This window comes from Podarcis filfolensis, assembly GCF_964270895.1.
Source record: "Podarcis filfolensis genome assembly, chromosome: 3".
Lineage (NCBI taxonomy): Eukaryota > Metazoa > Chordata > Lepidosauria > Squamata > Lacertidae > Podarcis > Podarcis filfolensis.
The window spans coordinates 10157936-10169716 of NC_139606.1; the positions used below are offsets into that span (position 1 = coordinate 10157936).

General features: G+C 43.3%; 1 protein-coding gene across 5 annotated transcripts in view; it reads right to left on the reverse strand.

Annotated features, from left to right (window-relative positions):
- The window catches only part of FGF18 (fibroblast growth factor 18), a 145698-nt gene that overhangs the window by 5962 nt on the left and 127955 nt on the right, over positions 1-11781 (reverse strand). The gene's annotated exons all lie outside the window — the stretch shown is intronic.

Consider the following 11781-nt stretch of genomic DNA (forward strand, 5'->3'; position numbering starts at 1 on the left):
TTATCTCCTACTTCCTCTTATACTGCTGAATTTATTCAAGTCCTGCTAATCTGTTCACTTGTTTATACTGGTTTTTCAAAAGGGTGGGTGGTAAATTCAGTTCAGTTCACTTTTCAATATCAACCTGCTCCAATTCATGCTTCTCGAAACAGTATGCAAAGCAAAGCATAACAATCCTTCGAAATGTGCGCTTCTCCAAATTTTGAGAGACAGCTGTCCAGCCAGATAAATCATTCACAAAAATGCAAATACGTGAGGGAAATGCATATATTAGTGAAAATAAAATACGAAAATGTGTTGCATGAAGAAAAATTCATTGCACAATGTGCATGTTGGGCAAAACTGCATACACAAAAGTGTTTATTAGGAAATGTGCATGCTTAAAAAGCTGGTGGATTTTCATGAGGGTTTTTGTTTGAAAAAAAGAAAAGAATTGCATACTTATGTACACCTTCCTCCCAACTAAGTGTACGTGAAATAGCAGTCTGAGTCAACACAGAGGAAATGCAGCAGTGACAATGTTGTACTGACTTATTATTAAAAACAATGTAAACATTCAGCCGTGGGGACGCGGGTGGCGCTGTGGGTTAAACCACAGAGCCTAGGACTTGCCGATCAGAAGGTTGGCAGTTCGAATCCCCGCAATGGGGTGAGCACCTATTGCTCGGTCCCTCCTCCTGCCAACCTAGCAGTTCCAAAGCATGTCAAAGTGCAAGAAGATAAATAGGTACCGCTCCAGCAGGAAGGTAAACGGCGTTTCCGTGCGCTGCTCTGGTTCGCCAGAAGCGGCTTAGTCATGCTGGCCACATGACCCGGAAGCTGTACGCTGGCTCCCTCGGCCAATAAAGTGGGATGAGCGCGGCAACCCCAGAGTTGGCTACGACTGGACCTAATGGTCAGGGGTCCCTTTACCTTTACCTAAACATTCAGCCATCTTAGAAGGTGTTTTTTAAAAAATGGGAAGAAAAAGGCCTCAGCCACACTCACATCAAATTTGGCATGTGTGTGTCATGCAGCCGTTTTGAAAGATACAGAAAAGGACAGGGTAAACAATGCAGAACAAATCTTCATCCTTGCAGCAGAAGCAAACAAGCATGGGTGGTTTGGATTAGAGCTGGGCCAAACATTCTCAGAAAAGAACCTTCAAACAAGTTTCTGGTTGTAGTTTTCTTTATCAAACTTCCCCTGAACTATTGGACAGTTTTAGTCCTCTCCTGGGGAATGTTCAGTGAAATGGCCATACTAGTATCCCCACTTGAACATAGGTAATAATAAGATTTATTATTATTATTATTATTATTATTATTATTATTATTATTATTATACCCCAGCCACTCTGGGGAAGCTTCCAACAAAATATTAAAAATACATTAAAACATCAGTCATTAAAAACTTCTCTAAACAGGGCTGCCTTCAAATGTCTTCTAAAAGTCAGATAGTTGTTTATTTCCTTGGCATCTGATGGGAGGGCATTCCACAGGGCAGGCGCCACTACCGAGAAGGCCCTCTGCCTGGTTCCCTGTAACCTCGCTTCTCACAGAGAGGGAACCGCCAGAAGGCCCTCGGAGCTGGACCTCCGTGTCCGGGCTGAGCGATGGGGGTGGAGATGCTCCTTCAGGTATACTGATATTTTAATATCAGGTTCTAATATTGCATTTTAATTTTGTTGAAGGAAGCTGTGGCCTTGATCCCTTCTCCTTTCATTCCTCTCCTCCTCTGCCAAGATGAATAACAGAGCTTCATTCAGAGCTTGACCCAAAATTTCCGAGAAGAGGGGTGTATGAGAAGGGAATTTCACTTTCCCTCCCTCAGGAATTATCTGTGAAATCTTCCACCCTCCCCTGCAACTTTGCCACTTGCAAACAATGTGGAGAATTGTAGCAGACTGTTTTCATGTAACCCTAGTTTGGATCATATGCTCTATTTCCAGGGGATAGGACCAGGGTTTCTAAGACAATCAGTTAACCTAAACAGTTGCATGAAACCTCAAATCACCAAGCCTTATGCCCATGCTATGATTTCCAGTAATCTTTCGAACAGCCCTGTAAGGTAGTCAAATGCTGATATTGCAATATTGTAGATGATGGGGATAGCAATGACAAACCTAGATAGCATCTTAAAAAGCAGAGACATCACCTTGCCAACAAAGGTCCGTATAGTTAAAGCTATGGTTTTCCCAGTAGTGATGTATGGAAGTGAGAGCTGGACCATAAAGAAGGCTGATCGCCGAATAATTGATGCTTTTGAATTCTGGTGCTGGAGGAGACTCTTGAGAGTCCTGCAAGATCAAACCTATCGATTCTGAAGGAAATCAGCCCTGAGTGCTCACTGGAAGGACAGATCCTGAAGCTGAGGCTCTAATACTTTGGCCACCTCATGAGAAGAGAAGACTCCCTGGAAAAGACCCTGATGTTGGGAAAGATTGAGGGCACAAGGAGAAGGGGACGACAGAGGACGAGATGGTTGGACAGTGTTGTCGAAGCTACCAGCATGAGTTTGACCAAACTGCGGGAGGCAGTGGAAGACAGGAGTGACTGGCGTGCTCTTCTCCATGGGGTCACGAAGAGTCGGACATGACTAAACGACTAAACAACAACAAAGACGATGGGGATAATGGACTGTCATAAGCTGTTTAGCAAGTTGAAATTTGAACTTCCTGCCTTATTCCCTCCAACAGCATACTCTCCACTTGCTCTCAGAATGCTCTGTTTGGTGAAAAAACAGAGGTCCATCTGTGCTGTTTGTTTTTTAAGAAACTACCTCAGAGAACAGTGAATTCGCCCCTGACACTTAATAGCGTTTCTGTCTTCACCCTTATCTCCATTACTTAGTTAATGGGTGTTGCTTACATTCTTCTCCACTTTAGCCTGACTTGCTACTATGGGGATGATATGGCCTGGTTTGCACATGGGCCAGAATGAGATGCCAAAAACTGCAGTGGTAGAATGGACCCAACTACTTGAGGCTGTGGTGCAGGAATCATGTTTTTAATCCCCCACATACTGGAGTAAATATCTGAACTATTTGAAAAGCAAATGCAATAAACAGATAACGCTAGTAGGACCGCAAGAAGTTCTGTAAGGAGAACTATTTGAAATATTGCAAGAAAGACTATGATGAGAATTATCAGTTAAGGATAATTAAAAGTAATAGAGAAATTAAGAAACACAGAACAAGTGATAAAGAACGGAAAATCTTCAGAAGTTGTTGATGGAAGTCTAAAATAGTGTATAAGATAAGAAGTTACGTTAAATGGTTCTTGGAAATGATATGTTAAAAAAACCAATAAAAATGTATTTTAAAAAAAGAAAATTGCTGAGGCCCACTAGTGACAAAATGGTGGTTCAAGGACACAAAATGGTGGCAGATGGAGACCTAATCAGTTGGCAGTTGCTGAAATCATTCTCTGCTGATATCTAACCAATCTTTGGAAATGCATTTTCCTTGTGGTAAGGGGTTCCAAAACTCAGCTTTCCTCAAGCTAAGTAGATGCCTGCCCTTTCCCGAATTTAGGCAGAAATTGCTGATCGAAAGACTAAGTTGTTTCATAATTCTTCCTTCCCACCCTCACCTGCCTCTCAAAGTATTTTTACCTATCTTCTGTAATTTCTTCTCCTACTCTCCTTTCACACTCAACTTGCATCTAATTCCCCATCTCACACACACCCACACACCCCGCACATGAAAAAAAAATCCTGCTATTTTATTTCATTCCTCCTCCCTGGTTCCTTTTGTATTGCTTTCTTCCTCTTATAATAGCTTGACGCTCTTATTCCTTTAATTGTAATTATCACTTTTTAATTTGTTTATTAGCAACAACAGTGGCAGCAACAACCTTTCATCTCTCATTTCTTTCAACACTTCCTCTGCCCCTTCCTTCCTTCCATCCCTTCCCTTAATTCAGCATGCAATTTGCTGATGCTTGCAGTGGTCCAGCCAAAGGTGATGACATGTCCAGGAGGTCGATAAGGCAAGTGAGGAAGCTCTGGGCAGGATGTGTCACTAAAACCCACCTGAAAGGTTGGATCCCAGCCCTCTGTTTGAAAAACACTGTATTGGCTTTTAATCATAAAGTGCTTTTTTAAAAACAAGAAAAAAATGGCTTCCTCAACTGTAGCCTAACGTTTTGCAGTCTATTCAACCCTCTCATGTTTCTACCACCACATTCTGCTACACATATAGGCCAGAAAGCAGGAGAAGGGCTGGCTCCACCATTGGGCAGAGTGAAGCGGTGGCCTCAGGCAGCTGATTTGGGCTGACATGAAAGGACAGCAAACTAATTTATTTATATTGTATCTGGACTCCCAAGGAGAAGTGCTTGTGGGATTTTTCTGCTAGACTTGCGTACTTTGCATCTTGACTGAGGGAGAAAGTGAGAGAGGGAACATTTGCTGCTTTGGGCAGCAAACTGTACTGAGCCAGCCCTGAGAGGAAAAACGAAATTGGATCTAGTTTCCCTTTCCTCACACGAGGCTCTCATGAAAAGAACCAAAAAAAGCTCTTCCTTGAGCAGATGTTACCTCCTGGGTCCAGAAGGGTACCTATGGATCAAAGCCTAAAATTCTCTGTGCATTACACCAGCACCACTATGTTCTGTGTACCATTATCAGATGTTTCAGGGGAAAGGAAGCGATTTTTTTAAAAAAATATATTTTTTAAAAAACCCAGCTCACTACGGCATCAGAGTAATAACAACTAATAAATCTATCGAAAATCTTGGCAGATTGTTGTGGGTGTCAGGGAAGATTGTTGATCTACATCTTTTGCATAATGAAGCCATTGCATCAAACTGTCATAAGAATATTCCGTTCTCAGCTGTCTGACTCCATGCCAAGAAAATCCTGAAAATATTACCATCGAGATTCCCTATGGCCTATGCATTTTCAGCTGCTTCATAGCACTGAAGGCCAGGCCATCCCTAGCAGTGAACGAACGCCAAGTGTTACTCATTACATGCATTCTTCCTCCAGCATGCTGGCCTCTGAACCTGAAGAATCCTCCGAGCTGCATACTCTGGAGTCTTGGCAAAAAACTCAGCAAAGATGTCGGAGGGGCACGCAACAGCTACGCAGGCACAGAATATGCATTTGAACGGGAAACAAGGGAAGTCCTACAATGATGGCGTTTGACACCAACTTCATTGGTGCACAATATCTATCTGCTTGCGCAAAACTTTGCACAAGAAGAAGAGTTTGGATTTGATATCCCGCTTTATCACTACCCGAAGGAGTCTCAAAGCGGCTAACAATCTACTTTCCCTTCCTCCCCCACAACAAACACTCTGTGAGGTGAGTGAGGCTGAGAGACTTCAGAGAAGTGTGACTGGCCCAAGGTCACCCAGCAGCTGCATGTGGAGGAGCGGGGAAGCGAACCCGGTTCACCAGATTACGAGACTACTGCTCTTAACCACTACACCACACTGGCACAACAAAACAACTCCACGTTTTCTAACAAAACCGGGGGGAAACAGAGGGAATAACTAAATGAACAGATGCCAGCATGGTGTAGTGGTTCAGAGGGGTGGACTTGTAATCTGGTGAACTGGGTTTGATTCCCCGCTCCTCCACATGTAGCTGCTGGGTGACCTTGGGCTAGTCACACTTCTCTGAAGTCTCTCAGCCTCACTAAACTCACAGAGTGTTTGTTGTGGGGGAGGAAGGGAAAGGATATTGTTAGCCACTTTGAGACTCCTTCGAGTAGAGATAAAGCGGGATATCAAATCCAAACTCTCTCTCTAATGGCCAGTTGAATGGGAGGCAGAAATCAGGGAAATGGGATCTGTGCCGAATCCATGTGCTGATTACAATCAGACTGAAGAATATCCCCCAGATGCTTATAATCATGAACCCATAGAATCATAGTCTTGGAAGGGACCCCAAATGTCATCTAGCCCAACCCCCCGGCAATGCAGGAATCTCAACTAAAGCATCCATGGCAGATGGCCAGCCAACCTCTGCTTCAACACCTCTGATGAAGGAGAGGGCACCACCTCCCGAGAGAGTCCATTCAACTGTCAAACAGCTCTTAGAAAAACTTGGTACAACAGTGTCCCACCACTGAAAAATGCTACTCTTAAGCTGTAGTCAAATTGCTCTGTCGATGAATGTAGAATGAGGAAGAGAGAAGGGCAAAGGAAGTGCAATCTTCTCAAACTCCAAGATAGGAAGTACCGTATTTTTCGCTCCATAAGACACACTTTTTTCCTCCTAAAAAGTAAGGGGAAATGTCTGTGCGTCTTATGGAGCAAATGTGTAGTCCCTGGAGTTGAATTGCCCGGGGCAAAAAGCAGATCGTGCTTTTTTTTTAAGAAAGACGGAAGGGGGGTGTTGAAACGAAGCCGCTGAGCAGCTGATCGGCAAGCGATCAGGAGGGAGATAAGGGACGCTAGCGATAAAGGAGGCTGCCTGGGAGGGGGGAGGTAAAAGCACATAGATCCTCTGGATTTTTGCATTGGGTCACCCCAAATTCACCATCAGATCACATAGCATGTCCATGGCTACAGCCTGTACCAAAGAAATCATGCATCCACTGTTTCGTGGGGCCGCAATGGTGCAAAAAGGTGGTTACAAAGCACAGATCCACATGGATTCTTAGGATTTTTGCATTGGGCTACCCCAAACTCACTGTCACATATCATGTCTGTGGCCACAGCATGAACCACAAAAATCATACATCCACTGTTTCGTTCAGAATATTTTTTTTATTGCTTTCCTCCTCTAAAAACTAGGTGTGTCTTATGGTCAGGTGCATCTTATGGAGTGAAAAATACGGTATTAAAAAGTCCTATTCAGGCACTACCACTCTAAGGCAAAACAGGTACAGCAGGGCTGCACAGACAGATGTTTAGCCCCATTTTTGAGGTCACACAACTGAGGCCTCATTTGGACCTCTTACTGTTAGTTCTCCTAACGTAGATCGGAATCAACTGGTAGGACTCAGGGAGGTCTTCAGCTGATCAGCAAGGGTTCCTAACTCCCAACAGTTTAACAACAAAATGACTTCTCCCCCAGTTGAGTGCTGAAATGAGGGCAGCTAACCAGAAACAGACTTCTGTGTGGAATGACAATGAGCTCAGTTCAGTTCTGGTACTGAAAACAAATTCCTAAGGCTCAGGGTATACTCTAAGGCATCCTGTTCATTAATTCTTTTATGCCTGGCCCTTATTGGTAGATCTTGTGGTTCTGGTAAAAAACAACAACAAAACCCCCAAAGCAGATCTGGAAAGCCTGAAGTCTGCCCACTTCACTTCTATGTCCCTTGTGATCTGCTCCTTCTATTGCCTCCAGTAATCTGATGTGAAAAGCTGCCCCTGATATCATTAAAAGTCCCGTTCATTGAAGATGGAGCTCAGATAAGGACCGTGAGATGTCGGAATGGGAAGAGAATTGTGTCCATGGTTTGGCTGAGTTAGCGAAATTCCTACCCTCAGTAAACCTGCCACCAGTATCTTTCGGCAAAATCTGAAGTGCTTTGAAGACAGCACAAACTGAAGATAATATAAAACAGTTTAGCAGAAATCTTAAATATTTACTTTTTTTTTTTGTTCTACTGCATGTCAGATTGACATTTTGTAGCATTTTAAAAATTACCTACCTGGCAGAGTAATCAAATTGGAATTCAACCACAACAGAAAGGTCATTGTTTATATACATTAATAACTTCCATTTTTAAAATACGCGATCAAAATCCCGCTCAACTAACAGAGGAAACATATGCCCTGAAAGAATGGATGCCTTCACTGAATTTTACAGTCACCGATAGAATGATTCGCAGCTTTTCAAATCTCAGCAGTGGAGTGTGTGAAAAATCCTATTACCTTTACTTGCTCCATATGTTTCCTTTAGTGATGCTGCAATAAACTGAACAAGTTCAAATTTTGATCTAGGTATTAGGGGGGTGCACTGGCTCTGTGTCCCCCCAAATAACGAGGCAAATCTGAGATATTCAGGGTAGTCTTCCATAGTACCTAATTAGACAATTGGGGTGGTCTACTTCTTTGTCTGGACTTTGGAAGGTTTCTTACCCAGAAATCCCACATATCCTCAGCTGCCCCCCCCCCTAAAAACCTAGGGAGAGAATGTGATTTCTGTTTTCCCTAAAATGGTAAAGTTTGCCCTATCTTTTTGAAATATGCCAGACTTCATCCCCTCAGACAGGGTGACCATGCCTGCAATTTGCACCAAATCCTGGCCAAAAATAAAAAATAGAGGTAAAGGTAAAGGGAAACCTGACCATTAGGTCCAGTCATGACCGACTCTGGGGTTGCGGCGCTCATCTCACTTTATTGGCCGAGGGAGCCGGCGTACAGATAAATAGGTACCTCTCCGGCGGGAAGGTAAACGGCGTTTCCATGCACTGCTCTGGTTCGCCAGAAGCGGCTTAGTCATGCTGGCTGCATGACCCGGAAGCTGTACGCCAAATCCCTCGGCCAATAAAGCGAGATGAGCACCACAACCACAGAGTCGTCCAAGACTTGACCTAATGATCAGGGGTCCCTTTACCTTTACCTTTTAATTTGATGTGCACAGACATGGCAGTAGACCCAACCATGTTAAGCAGGAGATCATGCTCATTCCTTTCCAAGGGATGATTGCTCTTTGGGTTTCCATAATGAAAGCTTTCTGTATTAATACACACACACTGCAAAAGAGCCTCCATTTTAAAGCTGCAATGTAAACAATCTCAAATCCCTACTACCCTTCGACGAACGCTTCTGGCAGGAGTCAGTGTTAAAGTTTAGCCAGCGTAGTCTTTGGCATCAAGCAACAATTTGTTTGTGGTCCTCCAAAACTACAGAGATCCCCACCATCTGGTATTACTGTAGCAACTCTCTGGTAACTTTAAATGTATATTGGCTTGGAAAGCAGTTATCTCACCAGAAAATCTTAAAGTTTCCCAGTCAAAAACCTTGCTTCATCTGTTTTCATTGTATAGTGAGTTCAAGTTCAGACCATGCAAAGTGAGTGACTTATGTGCTTCAGGCCTTGATGTGAGCAGGGGAAAAACTGCTCATGAAAGATGCAGGGAAGGGTGGAAAGAATAAAACATTTAAAATTCCAAAGTTATCTCAAAAAATAATGAAAATATTAAGGTGATTTCCTGGATGGTTTGAATTTCAAGTCCTTGTGGCTTCTAAAGAAATCTTGAACAGATATGGAGAAAGTTAGGGAGCTAATTTGGCGTGGGAACAGTGTGCTGCATAATGTAAACGCAATTCCTTCATATATATTAGCATTATATTTTAAAATAGATGAGTGAAAGAAGTTAGCAAGACCAAAACAAAACAAAACCCTACAACCAGAAAACTAGAAGAAAAGTCTGTAAGCTCCTTGATACGGTCATTCCAATGGAAATGATTGTGCTGAGAAGGGAACCCTTTTATTTATCCCCCCCCCCAAATCACTTACTTGCCACCTATGAAAGCACCAGTATTTGGGGTGTTTTTATTCCATTTAGTAAATTTGGAGAGCTAGCCAGTAAAGGTCCATTGTCCAAATAATCCACTAGTGTCTTTGAGAGATATCCAAGGTCTGATTTCTAGTTTTTCAGCCAACGGAGTTCAGCAATACTTCAGCTTCTGGATCCCAAGCTGCTGACCTAAAATATAGTGGTGAAATTGGTACTACTACTACTACTACTACTACTACTACTACTAAACCTGTTACTATTTATTACATTTCTATTCCACCATTCCTCCCAAAGGAACCTAGTGTATTGTCACAGCCTACTGACTGTATTTGCTACAGAGCTACTGAAGGTTTCCTAGTGTCCTTTCTTGGCCGTTTGATGCCTGCAGGAGCGGAACAAAGTCCTCTGGGGACCAAGTGGAGCTACATGGGACACACAATTTGTAGTAAGCAGCAGCAATTCAGAGCTGATTAGCTGTGAGGGAGTCAAAGAAGGGCAGCTGGAGACAGAAGGTTTCATATGAAACTAGATATCAGAACAGGAGATAAACTGCAGCACCACGGACAGCTCCAAGGCAGACAACTTGCTCCTACCACCCACCACCAGATCCAAACTGATGGTATCACAGTGCAGGTTCTGATGCACCATCAAACCTTATCTTTCCTTGGAGCCTAGCATTCTGGTCTGCTATAGTTTCCAGGGAACTATATATTTCCCAGAATCATTCAGATGAGTCATAAGTAAGCTTTGCAATCCTCTGGCATCTCAGAAAAAGAGGAATAAGTGCCCCTGGCATCCTGGCTGGTTGGTGAGATTGTTCCTTAGGAGGGCTCCAGCTGCCTGCTCCACTGAGCTGTTGAACCTGGATCTGTGTTGCTTCCTTACTGGTCTGCTTCTCCCTTGCCTTGGATAAGGGCAATTTGGCCTTATCTAGTACAGTGATTTCCAAGATGCTGTTGGGGTCTCTGCATTCCCTTTCCAAACTTCCTAGACCAGGCATAGGCAAACTTTGCCCTCCAGATGTTTTGGAACTACAATTCCCATCATCCCTGACCACTGGTACTGTTAGGTAGGGATGATGGGAGTTGTAGTCCCAAAACATCTGGAGGGCCGAGTTTGCCTATGCCTCTCCTAGACAAATCGATGGCCCCTAGCAATTGAACATGGCCTGTTAGCCTATCATAGGGTTGATGGCATTCTTAGCTAAACAGGAGCTCTGCTTTAAAAAGAAAGGGGGGGATTAGTCTCCTGTCCCAAAATTCTAGGAAGGCCATGGCTTCTATGATATTTGAATACTGTACATTATTAGCAGAGGGTGTGGATCATATAAATCTGATTAGCAGCCCATCATTCCAGGATAGCTCCCACCTAGTTAACCAATGATGGTCAAGTCCTACAGAGAAGCAGACACAACTTGCTGGAAATAAGAAATATATTATTCCTGACCATCCAGCAGGATATACCTGAAAACCCTCCATACAGACCGAACACAGGGACTGTGCAGCCTTAAAAACAGCCCTTGGGGGCTTATGCCCGGTTTTTTTCTGAGCATAGGACCTCTGGGTAACAATTATTCCAGCAATTTTCCTGTATTTTGCATGTGTGTTGGAAGATTACTTTTTTTAAAAAATGCAAAATTCAACATGAAAATCAAAACTTAAGAGGGTTGGGTTAGAATCATAGAATCATAGAGTTGGAAGAGACCACAAGGGCCATCGAGTCCAACCCCCTGCCAAGCAGGAAACACCATCAGAGTACTCCTGACATATGGTTGTCAAGCCTCTGCTTAAAGACCTCCAAAGAAGGAGACTCCACCACACTCCTTGGCAGCAAATTCCACTGTCGAACAGCTCTTACTGTCAGGAAGTTCTTCCTAATGTTTAGGTGGAATCTTCTTTCTTGTAGTTTGGATCCATTGCTCCGTGTCCGCTTCTCTGGAGCAGCAGAAAACAACCTTTCTCCCTCCTCTATGTGACATCCTTTTATATATTTGAACATGGCTATCATATCACCCCTTAACCTCCTCTTCTCCAAGCTAAACATGCCCAGCTCCCTTAAATGTATGTTAAATGTATGTTTTCAATATTGGAGAGAGGGGGAACAGGCAGTGCAGACAGGCTTGCCTCCATTTAAACTGGAATAAACGAAATGATATATAGCCTTGACCTTGAGTAGCCCGCTCATGTTTAAAACTATTAGCCTTGTCTACACTAGCTATATTTGCTACGTTGGCTGATTTGGCTACATTTTTCCGTTAATGTAGACCAGCTGTGTGTATGCACGGAACACAAACATACAATAAACAGATTTAGAATCCTGTTCGTAATATTATAGCCAAATCGAGCTGCGAAGTGACAAACAATAATGAACGGG